Source organism: Scyliorhinus torazame, chromosome 8, assembly GCF_047496885.1.
Source record: "Scyliorhinus torazame isolate Kashiwa2021f chromosome 8, sScyTor2.1, whole genome shotgun sequence".
Lineage (NCBI taxonomy): Eukaryota > Metazoa > Chordata > Chondrichthyes > Carcharhiniformes > Scyliorhinidae > Scyliorhinus > Scyliorhinus torazame.
The window spans coordinates 219,558,813-219,574,487 of record NC_092714.1 but is presented as its reverse complement, the minus strand read 5'-3'; the positions used below and the strand labels follow the sequence as shown (position 1 = coordinate 219,574,487).

The 15,675-nt window shown below is 48.1% G+C and overlaps 1 protein-coding gene across 3 annotated transcripts in view; it reads left to right on the top strand.

The window, feature by feature from the left end:
• Nucleotides 1-15,675, top strand: part of helz2a (helicase with zinc finger 2a) — a 164,607-nt gene that overhangs the window by 14,021 nt on the left and 134,911 nt on the right. The window contains exon 1 of one of the 3 annotated variants that reach the window (XM_072514774.1): nucleotides 9,275-9,796. The exons of the other annotated variants lie outside the window; for them this stretch is intronic. The gene's annotated coding sequence lies outside the window, so the exon portion shown is untranslated. Of the gene's footprint in view, nucleotides 1-9,274; nucleotides 9,797-15,675 lie in introns of those variants that run through there. 3 annotated transcript variants of the gene reach the window in all.

Here is a 15,675-nt window from a genome sequence, read left to right as displayed (position 1 = left end):
AGGTTGGAAGAGAGAATAATCCAGTTGGGTGGGGTCTTTGATTATCCTGCCCGCTTTTCCAAGGCAGCGGGATGTGTAGACAGAGTTAATGGATGGGAGGCAGGTTCATGTGATGGACTGGGCTGTGTGCATGACTCTCTGTAGTTTCTTAGGATCTTGAGCTGAGCAGTTGCCATACCAGGCTGCGATGCAGCCAGATAGGATGCTTTCAGTGCATCTGTAAAAATTGATAAGAGTCAATGTGGACATGCTGAATTCCCTTAGTTTCCTGAGGAAGAATAGGCGCTGTTGTGCTTTCTTGGTCATGGCGTCAACATGTGTGGAGTAGGATGATTGTTGGTGATGTGCATACCCAGGAATTTGAAGCTGTCAACCATCTCACACTCAGCACTATTGTTGCAGACAGGGGTGTGTATGATACTTCATTTCCTGAAGTCAATTAACCTTAGTTTTGCTGACGTTGAGGGAGAGATTGTTGTTGTTACACCATGCCACTAGGTTCTCTATCTTTCTCCTGTACTCTGACTCATCATTGTTTGAGATCCGATCCGCTACTGTTGTGTTATCAGCAAACCAGTGAATGGAGTTGGAGCCAAAGTTTGCCACACAGTGTTGTGTGTATAGGCAGTATAGTAAGGGGCTAAGTATGCAGCCTTGCAGGGTCTCGGTATTGAGGGCCATCGTGGAGGAGGTGTTGCTGTTTATCCTTACTGATTGTGGTCTATGGGTCAGGAAGTCGAGGAGCCAGTGGAAGAGGGAGGAGCCAAGTCCTAGGCTTTGGAGTTTTGATATGAGCTTGGCTGGGATTATTGTGTTGAAGGCAGAGCTGTAGTCAATGGATAGGAGCTTGACATAGGAATCCTTGATGTCGGGTTGTTCCAGCGATGAGTGTAGGGCCAGGGAGATAGCGTCTGCTGTGGACCAGTTATGGTGGTAATAAATTGCAGTGGAGAAGGCATTCACCCCAGGGAACCTCCTCAACATAAACAATATCCCATTAGTCATCTATATGTAAACAAGTAAATGGTTAAAATCAACCATTACCTCACCTTTACGATCATTTAATCACAGTTTTAAAAGACAAACTACTGTACGTATTTGAAACCAGGGTTTTAAATAACAATTGTAAGAGCCCTTCCTCATGATTCTCTTATCATAGAATCATGGAATCCCTACAGTGCAGAAGGAGGCTATTCATCCCATCAAGTCTGCACCAACTCTCTGAAAGAGCACCCTACTTAGGCTCCCCCTGTCCTATCCCTGTAACCCCATCTAACCTGTGCATGCCTGGACACTAAGGAGCAATTGTAGCATGGCCAATCAACCTAACCTGCACATCTTTGGACTGTGGTAGGAAACTAGAGCGCCCGGAGGAAACTCAAGCAGACACGGGGAGAACATGCAAACTCCATGCAGTAACCCAAGGCCGGAATTGAACCCGGGGCTTTGGTGCTGTAAGGCAGCAGTGCTAACCATTGTGCCACCGTCCCGCCTTATTTCACATTTTATTTGTTGCCATTATCACTTTTTAAAAAAATATATATATTTTATTAAAGTTTTCAAACACAATTTTTTGCCTTACAAATCAAAGAAATAAAAATAAAAGTAACATGATAGCTGCAATATAACATTGTGTAACTAACATGGTAAACTAACCAAATAACACAAAGTAATACTCCCCCCCGCCCCCTCTCCCCCTCCAAAAACCCAAACAATTTACCCCCCCCGCCCCCCTCCCCCTGGGTTGCTGCTGCTGGCCATCTATCTTCCCTCTAACGTTCCGCTAGGTAGTCGAGGAACGGTTGCCACCGTCTGGTGAACCCTTGAGCCGATCCTCTCAGCGCAAACTTCATCTGCTCTAGTTTTATGAACCCCGCCATATCGTTTATCCAGGCCTCCAGTCCGGGGGGGGTTTCGCTTCCTTCCACATGAGTAAAATCCTACGCCGGGCTACTAGGGATGCAAAGGCCACGACATCGGCCTCTTTCGCCTCCTGCACTCCCGGCTCATCCGCTACTCCAAATAAAACTAACCCCCAGCCTGGTTTGACCCGGACCTTCACCACCTTCGAAATCACTCCCGTCACTCCCCTCCAATACCCCTCCAGTGCCGGACACAACCAAAACATATGTGTGTGGTTCGCCGGGCTTCCCCCGCACCTCCCACACTTGTCCTCCACTCCGAAGAACCTGCTCAACCTTGCTCCCGTTATGTGTGCTCTATGCAGCACCTTAAATTGGATCAGGCTAAGCCTGGCACACGAGGAAGAGGAATTTACCCTGCTTAGGGCATCAGCCCACAAACCCTCCTCAATCTCCTCCCCGAGCGCTTCTTCCCATTTTCCCTTCAGTTCGCCCACCAACTCCTCCCCCTCTTCTCTCATCTCCCGGTATATCTCTGACACTTTGCCCTCCTCGACCCACACCCCCGAAAGCACCCTGCCCTGGATCCCTTGTGTCGGGAGCAGCGGAAATTCCCTCACCAGTTGTTTTGTGAACGCTCTCACCTGCATATATCTAAAGAAATTTCCCCGGGGCAGCTCATACTTTTCCTCAAGCGCTCCCAAGCTCGCAAACGTCCCGTCTATAAATAAATCTCCCACTCTCCTGATTCATTCCCGGTGCCAGCTCTGGAATCCTCCGTCCAGCCTCCCTGGGGCAAACCTATGGTTGTTCTTGATCGGGGACCACACCGAGGCTCCCAGCACACCCCTCTGTCGCATCCATTGCCCCCAGATACTTAATGTTGCCGCCACCACTGGGTTCGTGGTAAATTCTTTTGGGGAGAGCGGTAGTGGCGCCGTCACCAGCGCTTTTAAACTCGTCCCTTTGCAGGACTTCATCTCCAACCTTTTCCACGCCGCTCCCTCTCCCTCTATCATCCATTTACGAATCATCGCCACATTGGCGGCCCAGTAGTAGTCGCCCAAATTCGGCAACGCCAGTCCCCCTCTGTCTGTGCTACGTTGTAGGAACCCCTTCCTTACCCTCGGGGCCTTCCCTGCCCACACGAAGCTCGTGATGCTCCTATCTATTTTTTTAAAGAAGGCCCCAGTGATCAGTATAGGGAGACATTGGAACACAAATAGGAACCTCGGGAGGACCATCATCTTAATTGCCTGCACTCTGCCCGCCAGTGACAGCGGCTGCATGTCCCACCTTTTGAAATCCTCTTCCATTTGTTCCACCAGTCGTGTCAGATTGAGTCTGTTTAAGGTTCCCCAGCTCCTGGTTATCTGAATCCCCAGGTATCGGAAGTTTCTTTCCACTCTCCTTAGCGGTAGGCCATCTATCCCTCTACTCTGGTCCCCAGGGTGTATCATAAAAAGCTCACTCTTTCCCATGTTAAGCCTATATCCCGTGAAATCTCCAAACTCCCTCAATATCTGCATAACCTCTGTCATCCCCCCCCACTGGGTCCGTCACATACAGCAGTAGGTCATCCGCGTAGAGTGACACTCGGTGTTCCTCTCCCCCTCTAATCACCCCTCTCCATTTTCTGGAGTCTCTCAGCGCTATGGCCAGTGGTTCAATTGCCAACGCGAACAGTAATGGGGACAACGGGCATCCCTGTCTTGTTCCCCTGTGTAGTCGAAAATACTCCGACCTTTGCCGACCTGTGACCACACTTGCCGTTGGGGCCCCATAGAGGAGTTTAACCCAGCTGACAAACCCGTCCCCGAACCCGAACCTCCTCAGCACCTCCCATAGATACTCCCACTCCACCCTATCAAATGCCTTCTCTGCATCCATTGCCGCTACTATCTCTGCCTCCCCCTCTGCTGGGGGCATCATTATCACCCCTAATAGCCGTCGCACGTTGACATTTAGTTGTCTCCCCTTTACAAACCCTGTCTGGTCTTTGTGCACCACCCCCGGGACACAATCCTCTATCCTCGTTGCCAGCACCTTTGCTAGCAACTAGGCGTCCACATTTAGCAGTGAGATAGGTCTATAGGACCTGCACTGCAGCGGATCTTTATCCCGCTTCAAGATTAGCGATATCGTCGCCTCCGACATTGTCGGGGGTAGGGTCCCCCCTTCTCTGGCCTCGTTAAAGGTCCTTACCAGCAGCGGGGCCAACAAGTCCACATATTTTCTATAGAATTCCACCGGGAACCCATCTGGTCCCGGGGCCTTCCCTGCCTGCGTGTTCCCCAGCCCCTTGGTAACCTCGTCCACCCCAATCGGCGCCCCCTGGCCTTCCACCTCCTGCTCCTCCACTCTCGGGAACCTTAATTGGTCCAAAAACTGCCGCATCTCCTCTTTTCCCTCCGGGGGTTGGGACCTATATAGTCTCTCGTAAAAGGTCTTAAACACCTCGTTTATCTTCCCTGCTCTCCGCACCGTAGCTCCCTTTTCATCCCTAATTCCCCCTATCTCCCTCGCCGCTGTCCTCTTTCGCAGCTGATGGGCCAACAGGCGACTCGCCTTTTCCCCATATTCATATCTCATCCCCTGTGCCTTCCTCCACTGTGCCTCCGCCCTCCTTGTGGTCAACAGGTCGAACTCCGTCTGGAGTCATCGCCTCTCCCTGTATAGTCCTTCCTCCGGGGCCTCCGCGTATTCTTTATCTACCCTCAAAATCTCCCCCAGTAGTCTTTCCCTTTCCTTGGCCTCTATTTTCCCTTTGTGGGCCCTGATGGAGATCAGCTCTCCTCTGACCACCGCCTTTAGTGCTTCCCATACTACTCCCACTCGGACATCCCCGTCGTCATTGGCCTCCAGGTACCTTTCGATACATCCCCGCACCCTTCCGCAGACTCCCTCATCCGCCAGTAATCCCACATCCAGTCGCCAGAGTGAACGCTGCTCCCTCTCCTCTCCTAGTTCCAGGTCCACCCAGTGTGGGGCATGATCTGAAACAGCTATGGCTGAGTACTCAGTTCCTTCCACCCTCGAGATCAGTGACCTTCCCAAAACAAAGAAATCTATCTGGGAGTACACCTTGTGACCATGGGAGAAGAAGGAGAACTCTTTGGCCATCGGCCTAACAAATCACCACGGATCCACTCCCCCCATTTGGTCCATAAACCCCCTAAGCACCTTGGCCGCTGCCGGCCTTCTTCCGGTCCTAGATCTAGATCTATCTAACCCTGGGTCCAGCACGGTGTTGTAGTCTCCCCCCATTATCAGGTTTCCTACCTCCAGGTCCGGGATACGTCCCAGCATCCGCTTCATAAATCCCGCATCATCCCAATTCGGGGCATATACGTTAACCAACACGACCTCCATTCCCTTCAGTCTGCCACTCACCATCACATATCTGCCTCCGCTGTCTGCTACAATGTTCCTAGCTTCGAATGACACCCGTTTCCCCACCAGTATGGCCACCCCTCTGTTCTTTGCATCCAACCCTGAGTGGAACACCTGTCCCACCCATCCTTTCCTTAACCTAACTTGGTCCGCCACCTTCAGGTGCGTCTCCTGAAGCATGGCCACGTCTGCCCTCAGTCCTTTCAAGTGCGCGAACACTCGGGCCCTTTTAATCGGCCCATTCAGGCCTCTCACGTTCCACGTGATGAGCCGAACTGGGGGGCTGCCTGCCCCCCCTCCCCTGTCGACTAGCCATCACCCTCTCTAGGCCAGTCCCACGTCCCGGTTCCGCGCACTCACCCGTTCCCCAGGCGGCGCATTCCCGCCCCGACCACCTTTTCTTTTACCAGTTCCTCTTCGATCTCTGCAGCAGCAACCCAGTTATCCCCCCCCGCCCCCCCCCGCTAGATCCCCATCTAGCATGATTACTCCCCCCATATTACTTCCGAAAGTCAGCTGACTTCAACTGACCCCGGCTTCTCCCGCTCTCTCCTTGACCCCCCCGTGTGGGGAACTCCCATCTACCTTGCACCTATCTTCCCGCCATCATCTTTCTGGCGCGGGAACAAGAACAATAAGCCCCGTGTTCTCTAGAGCCGTCCCGCCCCTTGTGGCGCAGCTCCCTCTGCCGCCCCACTCCCATTCCCCATCCCCCGCCTATGTCTCTTCTTCCCCCCCACCGACGCCCACATTTCTTAGTGTCCCCCCCTCCCCAATTTACATCTCTATATACATCAGCAATGTCGTTTCCCCTCCAACATCAGTCCCTCAGTTCTGATCCAGTTTCTCGTTTTTAATGAAGGTCCATGCTTCTTCCGCCATTTCGAAGTAGTGATGCCTCTCCTGGTGCGTGACCCACAGTCGCGCCGGCTGCAACATCTCGAACTTCACCTTCTTGTGTAGCACCTCCTTGGCTCGATTAAAACTCACCCTCCTTCTCGCCACCTCCGCACTCCAATCCTGGTACACCCGTACCACCGCATTCTCCCATCTACTACTTCGTACCTTTTTGGCCCATCTCAGAACCACCTCTCTGTCATTGAAGCGATGAAATCGCACGATCGTCGCCCTAGGTGGTTCTCCCGCCTTTGGTCTCCTCGCAGGGACCCGATGGGCCCCTTCCACTTCCAAGGAGCCCGAGGGGGCCTCAGCTCCCATTAGCGAGCGTAGCATCGTGCTCACGTAAGCCCCGCCGTCCGCTCCTTCCACTCCCTCGGGGAGACCCAGGATCCGAAGTTTCTTTCTCCGTGATCTGTTTTCTAGGACTTCAATCCTTTCAATACACTTTTTGTGGAGCGCCTCGTGCGTCTGCGTTTTGACCACCAGGCCCAGGATCTCGTCCTCGTTGTCCATCACCTTCTGCTCCACCACCCATCTCCTGGGTCTTTTGTGCCTCCTTAAGCCCCTCAATTGCTTGTAGCATCGGGGCCAGCACCTCCTTCTTAAGCAGCTCCACACACCGTCTCAAAAATTCGTCTTGGTCCGGTCCCCATGTCGCCTGGGCTCTCTCCGCCGCCATCTTGCTCCTTTTTCCTTCTGCCCCTGTCCTCGAGGATTCTTGGCGATCTGGCCGCCACCGACGATATTTTTCTTTTTCGTTGGGGGGGGACTCCCTGTTGTCTCACCCCACACCGGGTTTCGTCCCGAAAAAATTCCCCGTTGGGGCTCTTAAAAGAGCCCGAAGGTCCGTTCGAGCTGGAGCCGCCGAAACGTGCGGCTTAGCTGGTCATCGCCGCAACCGGAAGTCGTTGCCATTATCACTTGATCCATGGATGATTACTGGACACGTATCTTTAAGTCAAACAGCAGAGAAAATGAGGAATTTAAAAAGTTTCAACATAGTATATAGTGCTTGTTCTCAAGCAGCAAAACTCAGACTCTGTGGCATCTGAGAGATCGGGTGGGACTCGGTTCGATTGGTTAGCTGGTGGCCAATGAATTGGCAAAAAGGCCATATTCTGCCCGAAAACAAGTGGTGATTGGGTCCTACTCGAGTGGTATGAGTTCCAGAGACCTAAGGAAAGCATAGTTGGTCCTGCATGCTCCTTTAAGAAGGGATCTGTGAGTGCCTGCTCTCTCTCTCTTCAGAGGTGCTTTGAACTGCTGTACTTCTGAATCTATAGAGAACCTGAATGAATGAATCTACAATGAAAACTATTACAGGCTGGAAACAGAAATCTCGAACTAAAAGCCTTGAAGGAAAGTTTGCTAGAAACAACCATTTGAAACAAAGAGTCTTATTTTTTACATTACTTTTTATTCCACGCCACCCTTCTCACCTGTTATGTTTGTCTTGTATGTGTATGTAGGGGTTGGGGTGAGTTGGAGGGTTAGGAATTAGATAATAGTTAACTAGTTGTATTTGCTGCATATTTCATTATAGTTCTTGTTATAAATAAAAAGTAAATGTGTTTACATTTACAAACCTGGTGACTGTAATAAATTGGCCAGCCAAGGGTATTATTTGTTAGTTCAAATGTGTTGCGACTCTGGGTCGGGGGGTGCGGTACTGGGATTGACCGCAGCCTCGCCTGGGGTGTTGTAAGAATACAACAAAATTTAAAATAGAATTTCTGACAAGTTTCTACGTTCATCACAACTGGCTCTTAGGAGACAAGAAATAATCCCTTCAAACTTGACTCTTAACACCTGTGAGAAACCCCGTCAATGAGACACAGGAGCATCACAACAGGAGCTATGCGACCACCAAGCTAAACCATTAGAACTGCTAAGATGCCCTTGGCCTAGGCTGTCTGAGTTTTGAAGAACAGATGAGAAGTGGGAGCATTTATGAAGAGTAGCCACTTACACATCTCCATTCATCATCATCCATAAGTATCGCGCCATTCTTACCGCGGTGCTGTAGACCAGCTTGGTGGGGATTAGTAATACACTATAAGGTGATGGATATGATATCTGGCATCCACTTTAAGGTCTGTCATCTCCTTCATGGCCATGGCCATGGCCTGCCTGGCTTTAGTACTTGGCTAAAGTGATGATTCACCTTTATCATTCTCCTTCTCAATATAGGTGTGTGGCTCAGGAGAACTTGGAGTTGGATGGATCCACTGAAATGTTCTCTCTACAGTTGTTCCTGCCACCAGTATCTGCTCAGTTGTGAGGCATGAATTACTAAGTGAAAACCCAACAACCGGGCTGGTTTAGCACAGTGGGCTAAACAGCTGGCTTGTAATGCAGAACAATGCCAGCAGCGCGGGTTCAATTCCTGTACCGGCCTCCCCGAACAGGCACCGGAATGTGGCGACTAGGGGCTTTTCACAGTAACTTCATTGAAGCCTACTCGTGACAATAAGCAGTTATTATTATTATAAGCAGACGCACTGAAGTCTCCCTTGAGTTTTGCAAACTTTGCAAGGGGCAAGAAAATACAGACCAGTGAGTAAGTGTAGACGAGGTATTCACCCAAATGGGTAACTATGAAACACATACATCACGTGGCACAACGTTTGGGGCTAGCATCAATGGTGGATGGATAAATCTAATGGAAAATACTTGCATAAAGGTTGGTGGTGGTGGTGGTGGGGGTGGGGGGGGGGTGGGGGGGGGGGGGGGTGGGGGGGGGGTGGGGGGGGGGGCGGGTTATAGCTTGAATCAGTGGATGTAGGTGAATCAGGAAGTTTAATTGCTTTTCTTGATTTGGTTGGGACACTTCCTTCATTGAATCCAAAACCAGGGCACAATGTTCTTACTGCATACCGCCTTAGCTACCTCCAACCACACTTTCTTGGTGAGAATTGTATGCTTTTGTTCTTCTTGCTCCTGATTGTATTCAGAAGTAATTCCAGTGATGTGTCTTTGTATTTGTGTATATCCCTGAATGGTCATGTGGGTACACATCACATCTGCTTTGCAGCTTGGAGCCACAAAGCCTCAAAGTCAAAATTAATTGCTTCATTAAATTGTGATTGTAGATTCCATACTGCTGAGGTGGCATCCGGGTTTCGGGCAAGCGATTTTACCCCTCCCACTTGGAAGCTGCCTACACATTAATAAAGGAAATCGAGATTTTCCAGTGGACTCGGGAAAACCAAACCTGCTCACTTTTGCACCTTTTGAAATGCACACCCAACGCATGTGCTATTTTGCCCAGGTTTTTGTCTTTTCACACATGGATCATGTTCACTGAGCATTTTGCTAGACACGGTGGAGTTTGTGTGGAGTGTGAGTGCAGAGGCGGGCTGGCTAACGGGCCACCTCAATGTTTCAAGACAACAGCCCAGCTCACTGTCATTTGAAGACCCCATAAACCCCACCTCCTCACGTCCTCATGCCACCTTCATGGCCCCTCAGCCACCCACCCCATGCGCCTCCATGCCACCTTCATGCGCACTTTGCATCATCCACTGCCACACAGATTTTGAAGCACAGCCAAGCATTCAGAATGGCTGCAAATCTTTGAGCTACATTGGCTGAAATGGACCCTTTCCATCTCAAAGGAGAGTGACTGCCAATCAATAGAGGTGAGCAATTACAGTGTTTCTTTTCAACTTTCAAAAACAGGAGATTTGTTTTAACAGCCAGAGCAGTCTGTCAATTTAAACCACAGCACACAACATGACAACAGAGTCGGACAGATTGTTTTACATTTTTAATGCATAATAGAACTTTTCCCAGTGGAAAAAATATTGTAATGCATGACAACAGTTGCACAATGGTGGTCAATGTAAGGTCAACTTAACTTTGGAAGACAGATCCCTATTATGAAGCTGTGCATTAAAAACACATCGATATTATAAACAGCATCTAATAGTGATAATGGAAGGTATTAAAACAATATATGCTTTCATGTGCAGTTTTAGGAATTCCAAAACCCTACCAGCAAATGAAAATTGTATATGGGAGGAAATAAAATTTTGCAATGGTCCTCACGATGCGGAGGATGCACATGTGCATGTTGTGACCAAGGCCTTCTCTAACCCATGAAAAAGCCACAAAAATGGTGTGGGGCCTGAAAGGCAGAGAGACATTGTTTTCACAGCAAAAAACCCTAACTTCAGCATTTCACAACCCGACTTGCACCTCATTGGGAAACAAATATCTGGGCAAGAGTGCCAATGTCTGTGATTCCGATATGAATTAGTTCATGATAATCCTTCTAGGCACTAAAACTGATGTTAACAACATAAGAAACAGATTTTTTAATTAACCGAGCAAAAATGTGCTCCCAAAGTAGCGGCTCCCTGAACCATTCAGAGAGAAACTTAATTGTTGCCTGATGCTTCTGGCAACATTGCTTAGCAATTGGAATTAATCAAAAATTGATTAATATGGGGTCCATTGTTGTAGAAGTGAGGGATTAGTAAGAAAGTGTGTAACTGTAGTGCCATACAGTGAAGTAAAACCTTTTTCTAATAATCTCAGTTAAAGTGAAATACTTTAAGGGTTGTTTCTGTAACTTGGGATGCAAGTTGTGAGTTAAAGGAGTAGAGACATAAAACAACTCTTTGACTTCTTCAGAGAGGCCTGGAAAGTTGTAACTCCTGGGGCTCATCTGAATAGGCCCCATCAGCCTCACAAAGCCAGAGGGGAGTGATAGCCAGCTAGGTTTGACAGCTGGATATTTGATGGTGCAAGACTGCTGTTGGGAACCCAAAGGAATGGTCTCCAATACTCAGGTGAGCAATTGAGAGGGGGTTTGGGAGGAGCTTGTGAACAAAGGAGAGGATGGGAAACGTGAGGTTGGGAGGCATAAGGTTTGCTTGTGAGGCCCGCAAGGGCCACTCCTGTTACTCCTGCTCCCACACGGGAATTCACAAAAAATTAAAAGCACTTAGCATTCTAGACCCTTTAGAACCCACCTCCTCTTGCTACAAGGTTGGCCTGGTGAAGGCAACTACTTCCTTGTGCACTCTCCAGTTAAAATGGCATTGGGCCTCAATTATGTTGTTGGAGCCTGCTCGACATATTTAAAGAAGGGTCCCAATGACTTTTGATTTGTGCCTTCTCATTTGTTCAGAAGAGCAGGTTAAGATAGCCACACGTGGGAAAGTATTTTGGTTAATCCCACACACCATTTTAAACAACGCCAATGCCCTGCCACTCCCTGGACTGGTTTTTACCAGGTTAAAATTGACTCAATAGTTATAGTGAAAAAATCTATACCATCATTACAATACTCTTCTGACATAATGAAATGAGATGGAATCAGATTCCTGAAATTAGACCTGTGTTTCAGAAACAGTGAATGTCAGTGCTCAGCAATCTCTTAATATGGCATTGAAGGAAGGAGAAACCTTTTCTGGGCCTGCTGTTTTTGTTTAACCAGCCAGTCCAGGAAGTAATGAAATATTGTAATTTAAGGGCCTATTAGAACACGCTAGCTTTAAACCCTTTTATTGATTCTCTTTTGTTTATTGTGTTTTTATTATTGGTACCTACATGATACGTTTAAATGCCGGGCTTTTAACACACGCTCAGTATTATCATCAATGTGTAACAAAAAATTCTTGTGTGTGAAATTTCACACCAATTCATTTATTGGGAACGTATTTAAAGAGACTCCCAAATATGTTAAATCTGTACAAAAGCAAAATACTGTAGTTACTGGAAACCTGAAATGAAAAGAGGGTGCTGGAAATGCTCAGCCAATCATGCAGCATCTGTGGAGAGAGAAACAGAGTGAGTGGCCGAGAGTTTCCCAACCCCAGGTTTTCCTATGAGAGAGGTGTCTCATCATTGAATGCCAGCGGGATTTTCCAGTCCCGCTGAAGTCAATGGCTATTTGTGTTGCTCGTCAGCTGCGGGAAGGGCCAGAAACTCCCGTCCATTGTTTCATCAGAACTTCTGTTCTAGTGGAGGTAGATTCAAAGGAGAGAGAAAGATAAAATACAGTTAAAAATGAAGAACAGACAAGTTTGAATGTTTCAGTGTAGCCCACCAACACAAAAACAAATGCAATCTATTACTGTAATAATGTTTTGCATGATTAATATTAAAGAGATCAAAGCTTGTGGGGTTGCACTTATTGCTAACCCAGCACATAAGTAATTGTGAAATATGTTACATTTATAGTAAGAAATTACAATTCCGAAGTGAATGCATGCATAGATATAAGTTAATAAATAAGATGCTTCTCGTATGTATAGCTAGAGTAATTTAATGTTATTTTATGATGCTATACCTACCAACCTCCCACCCTCAATTCTTTGATTTTAACCTGTAATATTCTGCCTATAATAGTACATCAGGCACATATTCTTACATCTCCTGAATGTGTGGTTTAACAAAATGTATAGCAAGAATTATAGAAACTTCAATGCAATGTTAACATCTTTATACTATACAAAAGCACAGTCTACTTTGTTACTCTGTCAAATAGTGTCATAAATTTATTTCTATAAATTTAAAGGACCTAGGGCGTCATTCTCCGCCGGCGGGAGTCGCCGTTCTGCCGGCGCCCGGGGGTTTCCCGACGGCGTGGGGCTGCCCCACAATGGGAAACCCCATTGACCGGCCGGCGTTACGGAGACTCCCGCCGGCCGGTCAGCGCAGAAATGTGGCGGGGCGGGTAGGAGAATTTCGCCCCTAATTCTTTTTTTTTCCAATTAAGGGGCAATTTAGCGTGGCCAATCCACCTATCCTGCACATCTTTTGGGTTGTGGGGGTGACACCTATGCAGACACGGGGAGAATGTGCAGACTCCACACGGACAGTGACCCGGGGTGGGGATCGAATCTGGGCCCTCGGTGCCGTGAGGCAGCAGTGCTAACCACTACGCCACTGTGCAGTCCTGTATTATAAAATTAACCCCTCTTCAAATCACTTCAGTTTGTGAATGCATTCTTGCATTGAAAGAAATGCTAATGCCCTTTAAATAATTGAATGTAATTTAGTAAATTTTAAAGAATAATCAGAAATAGGCAACTTTATGACACAGGCCCATTGCTCCTGTGCCAGCTGAAGAAACTAGCCACCCATTCTAATCTCACCTTCCAGCATCCAGTCTGTAGCCTTGCAGGTTACAGCACTACAGGTGCAGATCCAGGTACTTCTTAAATTATTTGAGCGCTTCTGACTCAACTACCAAGCCGGGCGGTAAATTCCAGACACCTGTCACCCTTTGGGTGAAAACATTTTCAACAAACTGGTTCTTTAGAAATAGAGGTCACAAAATTCAAGATGCAGAGTGCAGGTTTTCTTGGGCTGCATTGATGGCTATTGAGGCCCAAAATCTGTGCATGTTTCTGATGTGAATGCCATCAGGTACCATTTTGATGCGCGTGTGTGTTCAGTGAGTGTCTGCTGGACATAGGCATAAGTTGAGGTATAATACTGATTTGACACTAATACTATTATTTTGGAGTTCAGAATCCGGCCAATGCACGTCCAGCTGCAGGAAGGATTCCCCCTATTAGTGATATTTAAAGTAGTCAACTACTTTCAGGTTGTTAAAGCACTCCAACACTGCAGGAAATGTTAGTGCGCTTTGAGTAATTCAATATAGTTCAGTAAGATTTAAAGGAAAGCAGAAATAGGCAGTCTAATGAACCAGTATGCAGAGGTCAATTTGAGATGAGATATACTGATATGGGGTGAAATTCTCCGACCCCCCCGCCGGGTCGGAGAATCGCCGGGGGCTGGCGTGAATCCCGCCCCTGCCAGTTGCCGAAGTCTCCGGCACCGGATATTCGGCGGGGGCGGGAATCGCGCCGCGCCGGTTGGCGGGCCTCCCCCACTCGATTCTCCGGCCCGGATGGGCCGAAGTCCCGCCGCTAAAATGCCTGTCCTGCCGGCGTAAATTAAATCACCTACCTTACCGGCGGGAAAAGGCAGCGCGGGCGGGCTCCGGGATCCTGGAGGGGGTCGCGGGGCGATCTGGCCCCGGGGGGGTGCCCCCACGGTGGCCTGGCCCGCGATCGGGGCCCACCGATCCGCGGGAGGGCCTGTGCCGTGGGGGCACTCTTTCCCTTCCGCCTCCGCCACGGTGTGCACCATGGCGGAGGCGGAAGACTCCCTCCACTGTGCATGCGCGAGATTGCTGTCAGCGGCCGCTGAAGCTCCCGCGCATGCGTCGCCCGGAGATGTCATTTCCGCGCCAGCTGGCGGGCCACCAAAGGCCTTTTCCGCCAGCTGGCGGGGTGGAAATTCGTCCGGCGTGGGCCTAGTCCCTCAATGTTGGGGCTTGGCCCCCAAAGATGCGGAGCATTCCGCACCTTTGGGGCGGTGCGATGCCCGTCTGACTTGTGCCGTTTTGGGCGCCAGTCGGCAGACATCGCGCCGTTTCCGGAGAATTTTGCCCCTGATTTCCACTAATTGTTGCTCTTATTGTGTACGTCTCTGGTGATTCCTAGAGATTTCTAATGATGCTAAAATCTACAGGGAGTTGGGGTTTGACAGGTACTGAAGTGTTTTTGTTTTGCTCCCTTCAGCCTTCTGCACAAACCAGTTGTTTCCAGACATGAGTGTGCTGGTAAACATTCCCTTTGGGCTACAACATGACTTGGAAAATGCGGTTCTGAAAAAATCAGATTCAACTTGAAATGTTAACTCTGTTTCTCTCGCCACAGCTGCTGCCAGACCTGCAGAGTATTTCCAATATTTCTGTTTTTATATTGATAACCGGGCCTAGATATGAGGTCTGCTTTTATCGTGTTATTCCAATTTATGAGTTTGAACACTATCCCTTTGCCCTTGTACATTTTTCATAGATTGCAAATGCATATATTTAAACCCCCATGTTTTGAAATAGAAGCTCTGCTCCCAACCTCGGGTACATTTTGTGTGCATTCCAGATTCTACTCTGGCATGAACTTCAATCATTCAAACCTTTTTGTAACACAGGGGTTGAAAATGGTCTTTAGCAGTTACGTGAAATGGATGGTAGTAAATCAGTGGCCCATTTTACAATGCTTCAGGTTTTTTTCCATCGACATGCAGTAAATCGCTGTTAAAGATTCTTTAAAATTCAAAATGTTTTTCTTGGCTTTCCTTTCTGACTCATTATTTCTCTCTCTTACTCCAATCAGTTTCCCTCTTTATATCTTTTTCCTGTACTTAATTCACCCCATTTCCATCTCCATAATTCCTTTATGACTTTCTCAATCCTTAAATCTCATTGGTTAGGGTGATAGGCTGTTACTTCTCCCTTGGCTTCCCTATATCATTAGCAGCTCACAATTCCAGCAACTTAAAGGGGAAAAGAAATGAGCTGAAATGGGAGGAGGAAAAGTCTGTGCATGCTACTATACACACTACAAGATGCCTTGCTCCAACAAAATCTGGGCCATCAATTCCCTCTGACTATGCCCAGAATTTTATACAAAAAATAGTACTTTGTACAAAAAGCCTTTCCATTTGTAAATAAAAACATATGAGAAATAGAGATTAGCACAGAGAAATG